The sequence below is a fragment of the Ursus americanus genome, chromosome 2 (assembly GCF_024610735.1).
Source record: "Ursus americanus isolate L20-20 chromosome 2, mUrsAme1.1.p, whole genome shotgun sequence".
Classification (NCBI taxonomy): Eukaryota; Metazoa; Chordata; class Mammalia; order Carnivora; family Ursidae; genus Ursus; species Ursus americanus.
In genome coordinates, this window is record NC_142128.1 from 73,937,726 (window position 1) to 73,952,655 (window position 14,930).

The 14,930-nt window shown below is 51.8% G+C and overlaps 1 long non-coding RNA gene across 1 annotated transcript; it reads right to left on the bottom strand.

The window, feature by feature from the left end:
* Window positions 1-32: 32 nt before the first annotated feature.
* Window positions 33-14,289, bottom strand: LOC123785806 (uncharacterized). Its single transcript, XR_006777773.2, has 2 exons — window positions 14,153-14,289; window positions 33-13,079 (listed from the first exon to the last, which is right to left on the bottom strand). It is a non-coding gene; the product is annotated as an uncharacterized LOC123785806 (long non-coding RNA).
* Between the last annotated feature and the right edge of the window lie 641 nt (window positions 14,290-14,930).

The following is a 14,930-nucleotide window of genomic DNA, read 5'->3' on the forward strand; positions in this document are numbered from 1 at the left end:
GATCACGCTGTGAGAGCCTGACTCTGCTGCTCTTTAAAAAAAAAAAAAAGCCCTCTCACCACATCTGTCTCCATAGAGATGGCCTCTGGGGAAGCAGCTGGAACCCACTGTCCACACCAAGAGCCAAGAAATCCTTTAGAGACAGTTTCTCGAACTTTTTGGACCCTGACTCACAGTAAGAAATGAAGTTGACAAGGTGACCCTGTACACACCCATACACCTATACTTTGTATATGAGGGATATGTATGTAAGCATATAAAACCATATAAATATACATAAATATAAAACACACAAAACCGAAACAAACGTTCACGAGATCATACTCTTCTTTACCACATACGATGCAGTCTAATACTTTCTGTTATGTTCTTTAAAAAAAATATATTGGTCTCAACCCACTAAATTGATTTCACCCCCCATTAAGGTGTCTGGACTTGCCGTCTGAACACAACTCTGGGGAAAACAAGAGGGGCTCTTCTCCTTGAAAAACCCTTTCAAGCTCACTCACAGACTAACCTCACAAAGCAAAATCCCACTGAGGAACCGAGTGAGCGGGAAGCCTCAGCAGAGGGAGAAGAGCCTGCATCAAACACTAGCTGCTCCCAAGGGTTCCCGAGCCTGCTCCCTCCTTTGCTCACGAGCTCAAGGGCTCCCCCCTTCCTCCTCCAATGGCGCCTTCCGGTGCTGGCCGGCCCGGCAGGGAGCATGGCCGCACACAGGGCTGATCTTCAGTGATCCTCGTTCATTGGGACGAAGCACTGCCTCACCACACCTCCACGGGCTGAACTCCGTAGGACACACACAGGCCGAAGGGTCAACACTGCGCTGCCCACATTGGGTTTTTCAAATCTCCAAATATCCTGTCTATGGGATACACTACAAACTCCTGGCAGACAGGAAGTCTGGTCAATTTATTTTTTAACTGAAGGTACACAGATACTTTCTTCATAGGAATTTTTTTTTTATGACAACGGAAACAGGACAAGCCAATTTTAAACTACCTTCAGCCCCAGCTTTCTGCTTTTTGAAGCAGCCCGAGAATCGCACCACCTCCTCCAGGCAGCTCCCTCTGATGGATCAGGACAGCTAAGGAGCTCCTTGAACCCTGTACCAAGGTAACATGAAACTCTAATGACTCCTTTCCACAATCACTGTTCCCAAAAAATGCAAACGCTGCCTCTCTGAATCTGTAATTACTGCTTGGCCGGGTGTCTGAGTTGGAGATCACGTCACAGAAAAAAGTTAGCATAAGCATCTCATATTCTGAATTAGTAAGTTTTAAAGGTTCATTTTTTTCCCCTACTTTCTTCCCAGGTAAACTTTTCTGTCCCGTGCTAAATGGAACAAACACTAGATCTCCCTGTTTCTGTCAGTACACAGAGACCCCTCCCCTCTTCTCCATGGCTTCCCCAAGCTCGTCAGGGTCACTACTGTACCTGCCACCTATCAGGGCCCTTAAAAGCTGGAGCACCTGCATACACACTCATCAGAGTCAATTCCCAAAGATTCCAAGGGAAAAGCAAGTGTCTTGTATCCATTACGAGATCTCGGTAAGCACAGACAGCTCCCCGGTTAACAGCATGGTCTTAGAACTGGGATCTGTGAGTACTCCGATGGGATAGGCCAAAGATGGGATAGGCCAAATCATATGCTGTTGTGATTTTTTTTTTCTTGGAGATAGAGACTATAGTTTCCATGCGATTCCTAATGAGTACTGGTGCAAAAGAGGTTATGAATCACCACAACCAAATTCTTAGAAAGCTGGTCAAGGCTCTCCCGAGACTCCCCTTAATTCTGCAATACATGGCTTCATCTCCTGCCACATACACCCCTCAGAGCACACCAACTACTTTCTCCCAAGAAGTCATTTCTTCCCTCACCCCTGGGCCTTTGCATTGCACCTTTGGGTGAAGGCCTATTCCTTCAACACCCAATCATTAACAAATACGTAATTACGGAGCACCTGATAGGGACCAAGCACCTCATAGAAACCTAGCCTCTGAGGATCTTCCTCATGTTCCAAGAGCCATCCTCCAATTCCCAACTGCCCCTCCGACTCATATAACCCCTTCTTCTACTCCATCCACATCCCTTCAGGCTTTGTCTTGTATTTTAGTGTGGGGGTCTGTCACCCTCACTAACCTCTAGCTCCCTGAGGACAGAGACCATGTCCCATTCATGCTGGCATATTCCTTCCTTTCCAATTCTCACCCCATTCCACCATTCACCCAGGAGGCCCTGTACAAATGTCTGTCAATGAACAGAAGCTGATGGCTCAGTTAGCTGTCTAAGTAGCAGACTGGCCCACTGGGGACAAGCCTTGCTTGTCGATGCAGGGTCCAGGGAACACGGCAGGTGGTCTCCATGGCAGAATGCACACCGGGGCCTCTGCTCTTGACACAGCCTGCAGCTCTCGTTCCAGCCACGCATCTTTTAAATGGTGCTTCCTGTCACAGCAGTGAGAAAATCAAGCCCCAGTGTCCACATCTGGCTGACAATACCTCCTAGACGGTTCACATGGATAAAAAGCCTACCTGCACAAGCATTTTCAGCATACAGGTGAGCGGACGGAGGACACAGCACACCGCTTCAAAGATGGGTCACACCTCCTTAAGAGCGCTGGCTCATCAAGCTGTCTTGGCCATCTGTCCCAGCAACCTCTGCCAGCTCACCTCCAGAGACGCATCTGAGCACAAGCATCTACTCCACAGCATGGGGGGGGGGAGCATCGAGACTCATCGAGCGTCAACACCCCATTGCCCTTTTCCCTGATGCCACCCATGCCTTCCATCCTGTCAAAGAAATGGCTCTAGCAGCTACCAAAGAAATCCGGCCACCAGACGTCGTTGTCCAACAAAGGTCCTGAGGTCAGCGAACGGATCTATTCCTCAGCTCTGCTCAGCCCAGAAATATTGGTGCCACCCAGCCCTGTTAGGTACTAGGAGCAACAGAAAAGAGAAAACCCAACCCTCAACTGGATTAAAGGGAGAGAGACGAGGTTATTATAAAAGCACGAACCAGAGCCATACCCTCGGATGAGGCATGTGCAAGATCCATCAGGATGAAGAAGAAATGAGTAGGAGGTCTGTATTTATTTTTATTTGAAAACCAGGAATTAAAACTTATTATTATTTCACATGTGAATCGACACTGCTGCAACTCCTTCCATTTGTGCCCAGTGGTCCCTGTCACTTAGGGGCAGGAGGCATTCTGTGCCAGAGCGGGAGGTCCAACACACACATGAGAATGGACGGCGACCCCCCCGTTGTCCCTGCACTTTAGTGCAATTTACAAGTACCCAGTGCAGCAAATCTCAGGGTCCCGTCTTCCCCACAACAAATGACGTCCCTCTGTAATGAGAGGGTGAGACCTCCGAATCGTCTGACCGCACTGACACTGACTTTTCACGGCAGACTTTCTAAACGAGGTGCTGAACTTCAAGAGGAATTACACATTTTTTTTCCTAAAGCAGAAAACATCATCGTTCTAAAATCTGCTGACCTCTTCTGCAGTGAGTTGGCCTGGCGGTAGAAGGCTACTCGATGAATATTTTTAAACAGATGTTTAATGTGTCCCTTCAAGGTAATGGTGACATCGAAAAAATGGGCAAGAAAGCCTTTCCTTTTTTGAAAGAGACTTACGTCACAGCAAGAACATGTCAAAAAAACGGGCATTTGGAAATCATTTCCACCATCATGTGATGATGTTGCCACATTCAACGTGAGGACGTTTTCTCTAAAACGCAGTATCTGCGCACGCACTTCAAACGGCATGTTCAAACGCAGTTTAAAATCTCGCGAGGGGGGCGCCTGGGTGGCACAGCGGTTAAGCGTCTGCCTTCGGCTCAGGGCGTGATCCCGGCGATCTGGGATCGAGACCCACATCAGGCTCTTCTGCTATGAGCCTGCTTCTTCCTCTCCCACTCCCCCTGCTTGTGTTCCCTCTCTCGCTGGCTGTCTCTATCTCTGTCAAATAAATAAATAAAATCTTTAAAAAAAAAAAATAAAATAAAATAAAATCTCGCGAGGACATGAACGAAGCGCAGTGTGTCGGGGGTCTCGAATCCATTCATTGAACCCGCAATCCCCTCTTCAGAAAGAGATCTCTTTCAAAATACCCTGACTTGAACTAGACCTTCAAACGACTGCATGGCAGGAACATGACACCATACAACAAAGTGCATTCAACTGGACGGTTCTTAACTAAAAAACAATCATTCTTAATAATTCACCCCATTTAATTCTTCAACAACGTCGACGTACCTTGCAGGTGCCAGGCACTGTTCCGTGCTCTGGAAATACAGCAGGGAACAAAAGTGACCAAAGTCCCTGCTCTTGAGCTCGCGTTCCAGCGGGGAAGTAAGAGAAACGCACGGTGTGTGCAGTGGGTGATGGCGCTGAGGAGGAGAAACGCCGCAGGGGAGGGATGGAGGCGGGAGATGCCAGCAAACGGCGGGGGCGGAGCGGGCCGCGGCAACGGTCCTATCCCGGCACAGACCCGAAGGAAGAATCCGCTACAGGGCTATCTGCAAAAAGCGTTCCAAACACGGGGAACAGGACCTAAAAGAGCAAATCCCTAGTTTATTGGAAGAGCAGCAAAACGGCCAGTGTGGCTGGAATGAAGTGAAAGGAGGAAGAGTTGTAGGAGGGAAGAACACGGAAGTCAAGTGACCCAATCAGGAGGCTGGGGGGCACAAGATGTGTAACTAACCCAAACTGAGATGTGCTATGGGTGTGACTTAGTTCGAAAAACCCTGCAATATGCATCAGAAATCAGTGTTTTTGACATACGGGGTTAATTGTTAAGATTATTTTCACCTGATTTTTTTTTTCTTTTTTCCTTTCTCAGTTTAGCTAACAGAAAAATGTTAAACTACATAGGTGGCTTTCATGTGTAACTCATGTTCTATTTCCGGTGACAGCGTTTCGAAGCTACAGGGTCGGGGAGACCACACTGAAAGCTACGACTTTCAGTGAGTGAGAAAAGAAGCCACTGAAGTGTTTGGAGCCTGGTAATGCATGATGTGACCTCTGTAGTATGGGCTCCTTCTGCCTACCATGAGGGTTACACAGCCTGCAAGGGGTCAAGGTGAGAAATGATGGTGGCCTGGGCAAGGGTGATAGCAGTGGAAGTAGTTCTAATGAGCCATATTCTACATATATTTGCAGGTAGAGTCAACAAGATTTGCTGATGAACTGAATGAAAAATTAGAGAGCAAGAAGTCAAGTATGACCATAGCTATTTTGCATGAGCCACTGGAAGGATGGCATTCCCATAACCAAGATGGAAGACTGCAGAAGCATATATTTGCGTGGGAAAAACAGGAGTTCGGTTTTGGGCATGTGAGTGTGAAATACCTATTAATATCCAAGTTAAAATGTTAAGTAGGCAGATGGATACACAGGTCTGTATTTCAGGAGAGGGGCTGGGCTTCACACAAATAATTGGGGATTATCAGCCTATAGATCTTAAACTTTTCATTATGGAAAATTTCAAACATAAACTAGAGAGAACAGTATAATAAACCCCTAGGTACACAGCACCCAGCTCCAACTGTCATCCACTCACGGTCAATCTTGTTTCTCTCCCAGGATTACTTTGAAGCAAATTCTAGACATCATTCCTATAGATGCTACTGAAAGCCATAGACTGGGAGAGGGTCACAGAAAGAGAGAAGATGGAGAGGAGGGGGCCCATGTTTCAGATCAGGGAGAGGAGCTATGGCAAAGGAACAGCCAACGAGACAGGCGGGAAACCAGAAATACGTGTCCTGGAAGCCAAATGAAGAAAGAGCTTCCAAGAAAAGGGTACAGCCAGCTGTGCCAGACTGCCGGAGCCACTGGAATGAAGACTCAGAAGTGATGGCTAGATTTAGAAACATGGTGGTCATGGCTGGCTTGGTGGAGAGACCTTTCCCCCTGGAGGGGTGGGAACAAGCCCAGCCAGAGGGACTCAAGAGAGGAAGTACAGGGTTGGGGCACTGAAGACCCTCTGGGGACAGAGAAAAGGGCAGGAGCTGGAAGACGTGGGATCAAAGAAGATCGTAAGCTGAGAGAAACCACGGCACATGGAAGCCATCCAGTAGAGAGGAGACAAAACTAGTGATGCCAGAAGGAGAGGGAATAATGGAGCGCGAATGTCCTGAGTGTGTGGGGGGTGGGAGTGGAGTGCCAGGAAGACGGGCTGCTCTCAGTCAGAACCATGAATGGTTCACACCGGAGGGAGGCGGAGAATACGCCGTACCCAACTGCTTTCATTTCTTTTTATTTTGTAATTTATACTGTATGTGATGTATTAGTACAATATGCTGTATAGAAATTATACACACATACATACACACACACGGGGATCTGCGCAAAAATTTTAAGCAACACAGCTACCTGATCAAAATAGTCAAAAATCACTTATTTGGAAGAAAATGAAACATATCCTCAAACTCTAACCTATGAATCCTTCAATGATGGGCGATAAATATCGTGGTACATTGAACACATTCTACATTATTATCTTAAATACGTCACAGAATATCTAGGAAAGGTGCAAGAATACTAGTCTTTATATCTGGGAATACATTTATTAACGGAGATTTTTTTTTAAAGGCTCTGACACTAACCCACAAACTGCACTATATCTGCATCTGAACTGCAAATGGAAAAAAAAATACAGGAATCATAGACTCTTCTCAGAGTGTCACAGGGTCCAAACGTAAGCGATGATTTATTTACATAGAGTAATGCAAATGAGTTCATAGCTTTATTAGCAAGCCAGACCTGAACTGTAGCATCAGATTCTGCTCCGGAGGCGGCCTGGCTAGCCCATCGCCTACTGCAGAGCAAAGAAGCACAAATGGAGAAAGCGGGCCTAACGAGGCTGGTAACCTAATCGGAACAGACAAAAGCCCCCAAGCAACCCGACATCCACATCACAGAAACAGCCAACCTGCCCAAAGAACATCTTAGCACCACTTGGTGTTTGCCGAGCCCTTCCACATTCCAGAGCACCTTCCAGATGTTTCATTCAGCCTCTCCACCACCTGCGGGAAGAAAGCTCTCCATTTCAGCTTGCTTAAGTATAGAGACTCAAGGCCAAAAGCGTTAAATGGATCCACGCCAAGTCAGTCGGGCACACTGCTAGCCTCCCAATCCCATGGCCTGGAAAGAGGCCTGCCGTAGAACCACACCCAGCCTCTTGGACAGTCCCGGAGGCAACTCTTGTCAACCACATAAATGACAGCTCAGCACGAGAACGTGAATGCCAAGCCTTAGAACACAGCAGAGCTGACGACCCAAAAGGGACTGTGATGGTCGCCCAGCTTGGCTGGGGTGAACACGTGGGGGAAAGAGACAACAGGCAGACCCAAGCCACTGTGACGTGGTTAGCCTGTGAGCTCCACAGGGAGCAGGGCACCTGCATGACCTTTCACAGAGCAGGCTCTCCAGAAATACTTACCGAAGGAAGGAATAAATGACCAGTTCCATTAAATCACAAAGACAAGAGCAATAACGAAGGACGCTCAGGAATCACAAAATGGTTCAACAGAACTCGGGAAAGCTGTGGATGGCAGCTGAAGGGAGACGGAGAAGGGCAGCTAAGTCAATCTAAAAGGCAGACCCGCAAAACATAAATTCTTTTAAGCATGTCCATAATCTTTATTCACAGGTGACGTGAGATTAATCATCAACTCAATGAGATGCGGGGATCTTGTTTGGAACCAGATTTCAAGCAAAACTGTTAAAAATGGAGACCCACCAAGGAAACATGAACACTGGCCGGGTGGGTGACAGGGGAGATTTCGGGATGATACAACGACGGGGTTAGGCTTTAAGAGATCCACAGTGGAGAATTCACAGGTGAAATAGGATGTCTGGGATTCTCGGTAACAAAATACAAGAGAGGAGTAAGGAATAGGTGGGTGGGGTACAGATGAAATGAGAGGGGCCACATGTGGATTGAAAGTGTGATGAGAACATGGAACATTCCTCTACTAATTCACACACATGAACATTTCCGGAGTAGGAATGTTGAAGAGTGACCATGATCTCAAACGGCCGCTCATTTCCTCCCATCTTCCCCACTGCAGGGAAATGATTATGGGGGCCGCGCTGGCACAGGGCCGGTCATTTCTGAGACCCACGGAGCCGCACTGACACCTGCCTTCTGTCACTGTGATCGTCTTCCCCTGGGACTCACCTACTTCAGCTTTGCTTTCACCCCCGGGCATGGAGATTCCACTGTGCTTTCTCCCACTTTGGTTCCTACTCTCCCTCTCCCGTCTTAACCTTCCTGCCACCAGCTGCTTCTCCCCCCCACCCCCAGCCCTCGGTTTCCTCCAACGAGGTGGGCTGCTGCTGACCCGCCTCCTTGCGCCAGGTCATTCTCCTCCTATCTCATGGTCCCCTGAGGCCCAAGGATCCCCCTGCCCCCGGGGCATTACCTCTTCTGTTCCCTCTTTCCCTCACATCACCGGGATTCCCAGGGACGTCCCATCTTCCCCCATATTGGCCACACTTGCTGCCATGAGTTCCCCTCTTCCTCCACTTGCCTAGTCAGATCCCTCCCGCTCGCTTCCAGGACGCGCCAGATCCGGACGGGTCAACCAACTACACATGGGCGCGCCTAGGACGTGCCCAGCACCACACCCCGCACAATACCCCACACCGCGCTGACAGCAAGGAACGGGACGGACGTGGATCTGCTCCCGGGAAGCTTGGGTTCTAGTGCAGACCACATGATAATGGGTTCAACTGTCCGTACGCCTTCCTGGCCAGACCGTGAATCCTGTGTTTTCCCCGGTGAAGTTTCTGAACTTCACCCGGAGCTCTACGCGTAACACACCCTTAATAAATATCCGGTAAACAAATATTTCCCCAAGTCAGTGCACTTGTGTCAACATCAGGTCAAGCCCAGGTGGCACAGGGTCACCCTACGTTCTACAAATGGAAGGTATTTAGAGGACTTTTGATGAGGACCCTTCTTTTTTTTTCTTTTTTGGGGATATGAGAACAGTCAGAGAGGCAGCCTCTGGGGCAAATGTGTGTAGGGAGGTGTGAAGTAAGACTCCTAGTGCCAGGCTCACCATCACCAGCTAAAAGCAGCTCTGAGTGTGCTTAGCTTCTGTCTCCTTTGCTATTCTGGGTTGTCTGCTCCCTCCTCCCACTGCCAGCCTCCTCCCTTCCAGCTGCAGTGGGAATAAACCTCAGTCACCCCCACCCCCCAACACGGTTCCCAGAACGTGGTCTCCTCTTGCCACCGAAGTGCCTCACTTCCTATCCAGCCCCGACCAGCCGTGACACAACTGCTCTCCTGTAGGAGGGAGGAGGTGGCTTCCCTGGTCCTAACCAAAAGTTTTCGTGGCAACTCTGGTTTGAGGACCAGGTCAAAAGGATGGAAGCCTGGACACAAGAGGAGACCATAAAGGTTGGCCGCGAGAATCCTGACTACTGACTCCGGGCCCAAGCCAACACAGATGCACACTCCCCAAGCTCCAGGCCAGAGAGCCTTGTTCTCACGGCGTGGATGAGTGCCAGATGCAGGCAGACAAACGAGGTTTGGTGGCAGGCTCTCTGCAAATGCATCTCCAGGGGCCCTGGAGCTAAAAGAGGGCAGTGAGGCTGGCAGTGACAAAGCAAAGATATCAAGGGAAATACGCTGCAGGACTTGGGAGAACCAACATGCCTCTCCTCCTTACGGCTTGTGAGTTGGTCCGTTCTGCTCTGCACCGCCTAGGAAATCAGAATGAGATGAGAGGGACCATCGGCTGTCACAGCGAGGCCACAACCCATCTCTGTGGAGGAATTCAGGTCACCAGGCTCAAAGACATAGGGTAGACAGGGGGCACCTCCAGGCTCTGGGGAAAGGACTGAAAATGAAAGGGATCTCCCAGACATAGGACGGCTATCTTTGGGCTGACTCCAGTACTCTCCTATCTCAACAGCCACATCATCCTCTCATGGGATAACAAAGGAGGGCCCAATGCAGAATCTTCAAGAACCTTAGGAATCTGAAATGGCTATAGTAAGCATCCCCAGTGGAGATCTAAGCACTTTGCTGGTCTATGGCACACTTTCTCTTAAAGGGCAGGATAGTAAGTACTCCAGGCTTACAGATGAGGGTCTTCGTTGCAATTACTCAGGAAAGCAGCCAGAGACTGTACAGAAACGATGAGCATGTCTGGGTTCCAATAAAACTTTATTTGTAATAGCAGGTGTCTGACCCATGGATTGTAGTTTGCCAATCCTTGGTCACCGGGAAAATCTACTCTTTGAGCATTTCCACACTCCCAAGAGGAATAGGAGCCACACCCCCTCCGAAGGGCTCCCACCCACTCTGGAGACAGGGGCCTACTCTGGAGACCAGGCCTCCACCCTGCTACTCGTTCCCACAAAGCATCGAAAATTCTGAGTGGCTCGTTCAAAAACCCTGGCCCATACCAGAAACCCTGACAAAGGTGGGAAAAGCTTTGGATGTCAAATCTGAAGGCTTTAGAAATGGAAGAAACCAGACCTCATAGACTAGACACGAAGGCCTAGGAAAGGGAGTGCCTCACCCAAGATCATACAGCTGGTAAAAGCCTCCTGACACTCCGTCCAGTACTCTTACTCCTCTAGAGTGCTGATTGGGAAGGAACCAGAACAAATAGCCTTCTTGGGGGGGGACTAAGGACCCATGGCTCACCTCTCCAGCAGGAACACCTTGGGGCCTCTCAGTAATCTCTAAGTGAACGGTACAGCAAAGGGCAAGGAGAAAGCTTGGAGAAGTAAGTGTCTGTATCTATCTTTTCAGGACATGTCCTCCTGGACATAGTTACTAGGGAGAAGGAAACTTAAACAGAAACCTGAACTTCCAAAAGGGGTGTGGCTTGGTAGCAGAAGAGTGTGTTCATTAGCAGAAACGCGCCCAACAGTGTGGGCGGGCGCTGGGATCATAAGTCCAAGACACACGGCCTCGCCCCATCTACGCTGATACCCCGGGCCCCGGGGGTCTGGGTCTTAGTATACGCTCTTAGCAACCTAGCACCTTCAGGACTTGGTAATACAATTTCCTACAAGGCTCGTCCCAGAATTGACTTCCATTGGGAACTTTATTTGTCTGACCATAAGCATTTCTGTCTGGACACCCTGCCGTGGTCCTGTAGGCAGTAGGTCTGAAATCAAATCAAACACGCTGCCTCTCAAGAAGTTTGAACCCTGATTTTTCTGTCAATCACTACAACCCAAATCTTAGTCTCTCCCCTTCCCGTGTCCTATCCATAAGCCAAATGGCTCTCTGAACTATTCTTCCTCTGCTTTCCTACAGGCTCCTCCCTAACCCATCACCTTCAGTCTGGAATACCGCCAGTCTCCGCCTGGGGCCCCAGATTCCAGGCTCGTGACAAAGCCAGGCTGATCTTCCCCTATATACCTACCTTCCTCCCATCCACTACAATCCCTTCAAGGTCAAGGCCCTGTCCTGTCTTCCCAGCTCCCAGAACCTCACTTAACATGGTAGGTATGCAGTATCTGCTGAATGAATGAAACCTAGCTTTCAGGGGAGCCGGGACCCCAAAAGAAACCTCGGGGCCTTCCTATTCACTACTATGGGAAGCCTACACTGCCAGGCTCTGCGGGCCCTCACCCATCCTTTCCACCCACAGCTCCTACTACCCCAGAAACAAGCCCTGTCTAGCTGATCAATGCCTGACCCTCGTCGTGTGCCAGTCATTCCTGCATCCACATCTCTGCCCACGCTCTGCTTGCCCTGCCCTGCAATGACGTCCGTGCCCTTCCCCCTCCATCCACTCTAACTCCTGCGCAACTGCCAGGCTCTGGGGGAGATAAGGGATGCAGGAAGGGGCAAGATGATTAAAAAATTGGGGAACAGGGGGCCTGATGGGGATACACTGGGGTCTCTGATCCCTGGAGCCATCAACCTCCCAATGGGTCGCAGGCGATTAGAGAAGGAAGAGGCGGGAGGAGGAGCCAGATTTTTCCACTGAACGAAAGGCATGATTTTCATCACTGCTTCTGTTGCCCTGGTAACCAGGGACAGCCCAGTGGAGAGTACAGTAAAAGAACACCATGTTTATCTTTGCTGTCTGATCCACTTCCCCATACACCCTTCCCTGACCATCCCCAAGCTCCAAGGCCTGCTCCAAATTTCTCATAATGCCACTACCATCCTTCTAGTCACTTCTGATCAAAACCTTGAAGCAGGGTTCATTTTTGCCCCTCTCCCTCCAACCCTATGGACCATGTACTCTTCCCCTACGACATTCTAGGGGTCATCTCACCACACCCATCCGCCACACCAGGCAGCCCCAAGAACAAACACGGGCCTCAAAACACAAGGATGGCAACCACTCCACTAGACAGTTCACTGGGCAAGGGGGCCTCGAGAAGCAAGAAGGTGAGGAGGCCGCCCAGTCAACTCCTAATTCTTAGCCCTAGACAGCTGGTGTGGATGGGCCCCTGTTCTCCCATCCTCCCTCCTAGGCCCAGGATCAGGAGGAGGAGCCAGGTTGAGAACGGGGGAGAAGGTCCACCTGCAAGCTTCCACAGATCCTGCCTCCCACAGGGACACAGTGTCGGCATGACCTGAGAGCGGAGACACAGTGCTCGCCCTGGGAGATTATATAAGCGTTATATAACATGGTGGCACCAATAAGCACACAGACGCAGTTGTTGAGGGCCAGGGACAGGCCAGGGGTGGGAGCAAACCCAAGGGGCTGGAGGTAAAGGCCTCGCACCACCAATGCCAAAGCAACACCAGGCCCCGGCTGCCCCAGCCCTGTCTATACCTGCTCCTTCCACCCCAGAGGACACAGAGAGAGACTTGCCTGGCTCTGCATTCTTCTTCCCACGCTGGGCAGCAGGGAGGGGCTGCAGCACCATCACCAGCCTGGCCCATGGCAGCCTCGGTCCGTGCAGCCTAAGATGCCAGGCTGCCCTTCCCAGCGGGGAGCAGCCAGGGGGCCGGGGTCCCAGCAGCCCCCTCCTCTCTGTCCTTGCACCAAGAATGTGTTTGTTTGGGGGACAAGTGCTGCAGCAGCTCCAGGATTGGCTAGGCCAGCCATCCCTCTGCTCTGTCATTTGCAGTTCCTCTAAAAAAAAAAAACAACAACAAAACAAACCGAAAGGGAAAGAGAAAAGAAATAAGCACATTTGGCAAATGCCAAATCCCGAATTTTGGTCCAGGGCTCTAAACAAAGCTGGAAGGAAGGGGTCCTATGGACAATATCCTATTTCCCTACAGATCCCACCTCCCACCACCTATGAACTTGGGCTGTAGGCCTGGAGACTCCCCCTCACCTCCAACCCCCCAACCCCACCTCTGGAGCTGACTCTGTTGCTGAAGCTTCTTCAACCTTGGGCTTTCTCACAGACACCCCCCTCCCCCGCCCCCCAGCCTCTGCGGAGTGCTCAGAGTATGCGGCTCCGGATATGCACGCGCGGGAGCCAGGCGGCCGGCTAGGGGCAGTTCGGGCCAGTTCTGGGCCAGGGCTTCATCAAACTCCTCCACCCTCATCACCCCAGCCACTTTATTAATTTCGGGGGTGGGGGTGGGGGGACTGATCAGAGAGAGAGAGCCCAGTGGCATCTCCGGCAGCCTGCCCTCTCCCGAGCCATGCCTCTGGCCTTCCCGCCGCCTCCTGCACACGCACCTCCGCGCCCCCTGAGGAAGGGGGGAGAAAGAAATACGCATTAATATCACGAGCCTCCGCGCACCAGCCCTCGCCCCCTCAACCACCTGTCTCTGCTCTCTCCCTCCCCCATTGCCTTCCTCAACTCCGGGCGCCCCCTCTGCAGCAAAGGGGCACCACGCCCACTGCGGAGCGGAGAAATGCAAGGTGGGAGTGGGCAGGGGCTGCGGCGCCGGGGCCAGGGGGCTGCTCCGCCACCTCCCCTGCCCGGCTAGCCCTGGCCCCGAAGCCCGGGGGCCGCCCGGAGCTGCTCCCGGCCACGATCTGCTCCCACTCACGCGGCCAGGGCAGCTGCACCCGGAGGCCTCACCGCAGCAGGGGTGGGGCGCGAGCGGAGCGCGGACGGGCCCCCGGCATCGCCCCCAGCTCGAGCCCCCCCTGCCCCGGGGCCCTCGGGGAGCGTCCGCAGGCCCGGCCCGCAGTGCCCACCCCTCCCCCTCACGCCCGACACCCAGCCAGGGCCCCGCTCTCACCTCCGGCGGCCTCCTCCCTCCCGGGGGACCGCGCAGCCCACCTCGCAGCCCCCGAGCGCCCGGCGAGAGGCGCGCGATGCGCAGCCACTGCGGACCCCGGCTCCGCCGCGGCCGCTTCCCGGGAGTATGAGCTCAGACCGCCCGCGCGCCCGCGCTTCCCACGCTCGGTGCCCCGCGCCGCGCCACCCAGCGGCCGCGGCGGGCACGGCACGCTCGCGTCCGGGAAAATCTGCCGCAGCCCAGCCGACGGAGTGGGAAATTCCCAGAATTTGACCGAAACCTTGCTGTGGGGCGGGGGACCTGACAGGCCGACTGATCGTCTCCAGATTTGGGGCAGAACGGCTCCTCTCCCACCCTATCTCCAAAGGCGCTTCAGAGTTTTTGCTTGATTCCCGGATTTTCTCCCCTGCTCCTCTGACCTTGCGTCCTTTATTTCTCCCAGGGCAGTGGGGAGTGACTACTCTTGTAGAGAGGGGGTGGGGGGTCAGGGGTGGGCAAAGGGCAGGTAGCTTATGAGGCTAGCCTTCCAAGGCCTCCTTGGGCCTATCGAGAAAGATCCCGGGTATGCACAGGTCAGTTCCCAACCGAGCTTGTTTAACACACACATACACACACACATACACGCCACACACACACATACACACACTCACAACACACACACACATGTACACACACATACACACGTACACACACACGCACACACACACACACACCGCGCGGGCGCGCGCCTTCAGCCCACCTGTAAATTCTCATTCGGGAGAATTGGATTGCTGTTTGC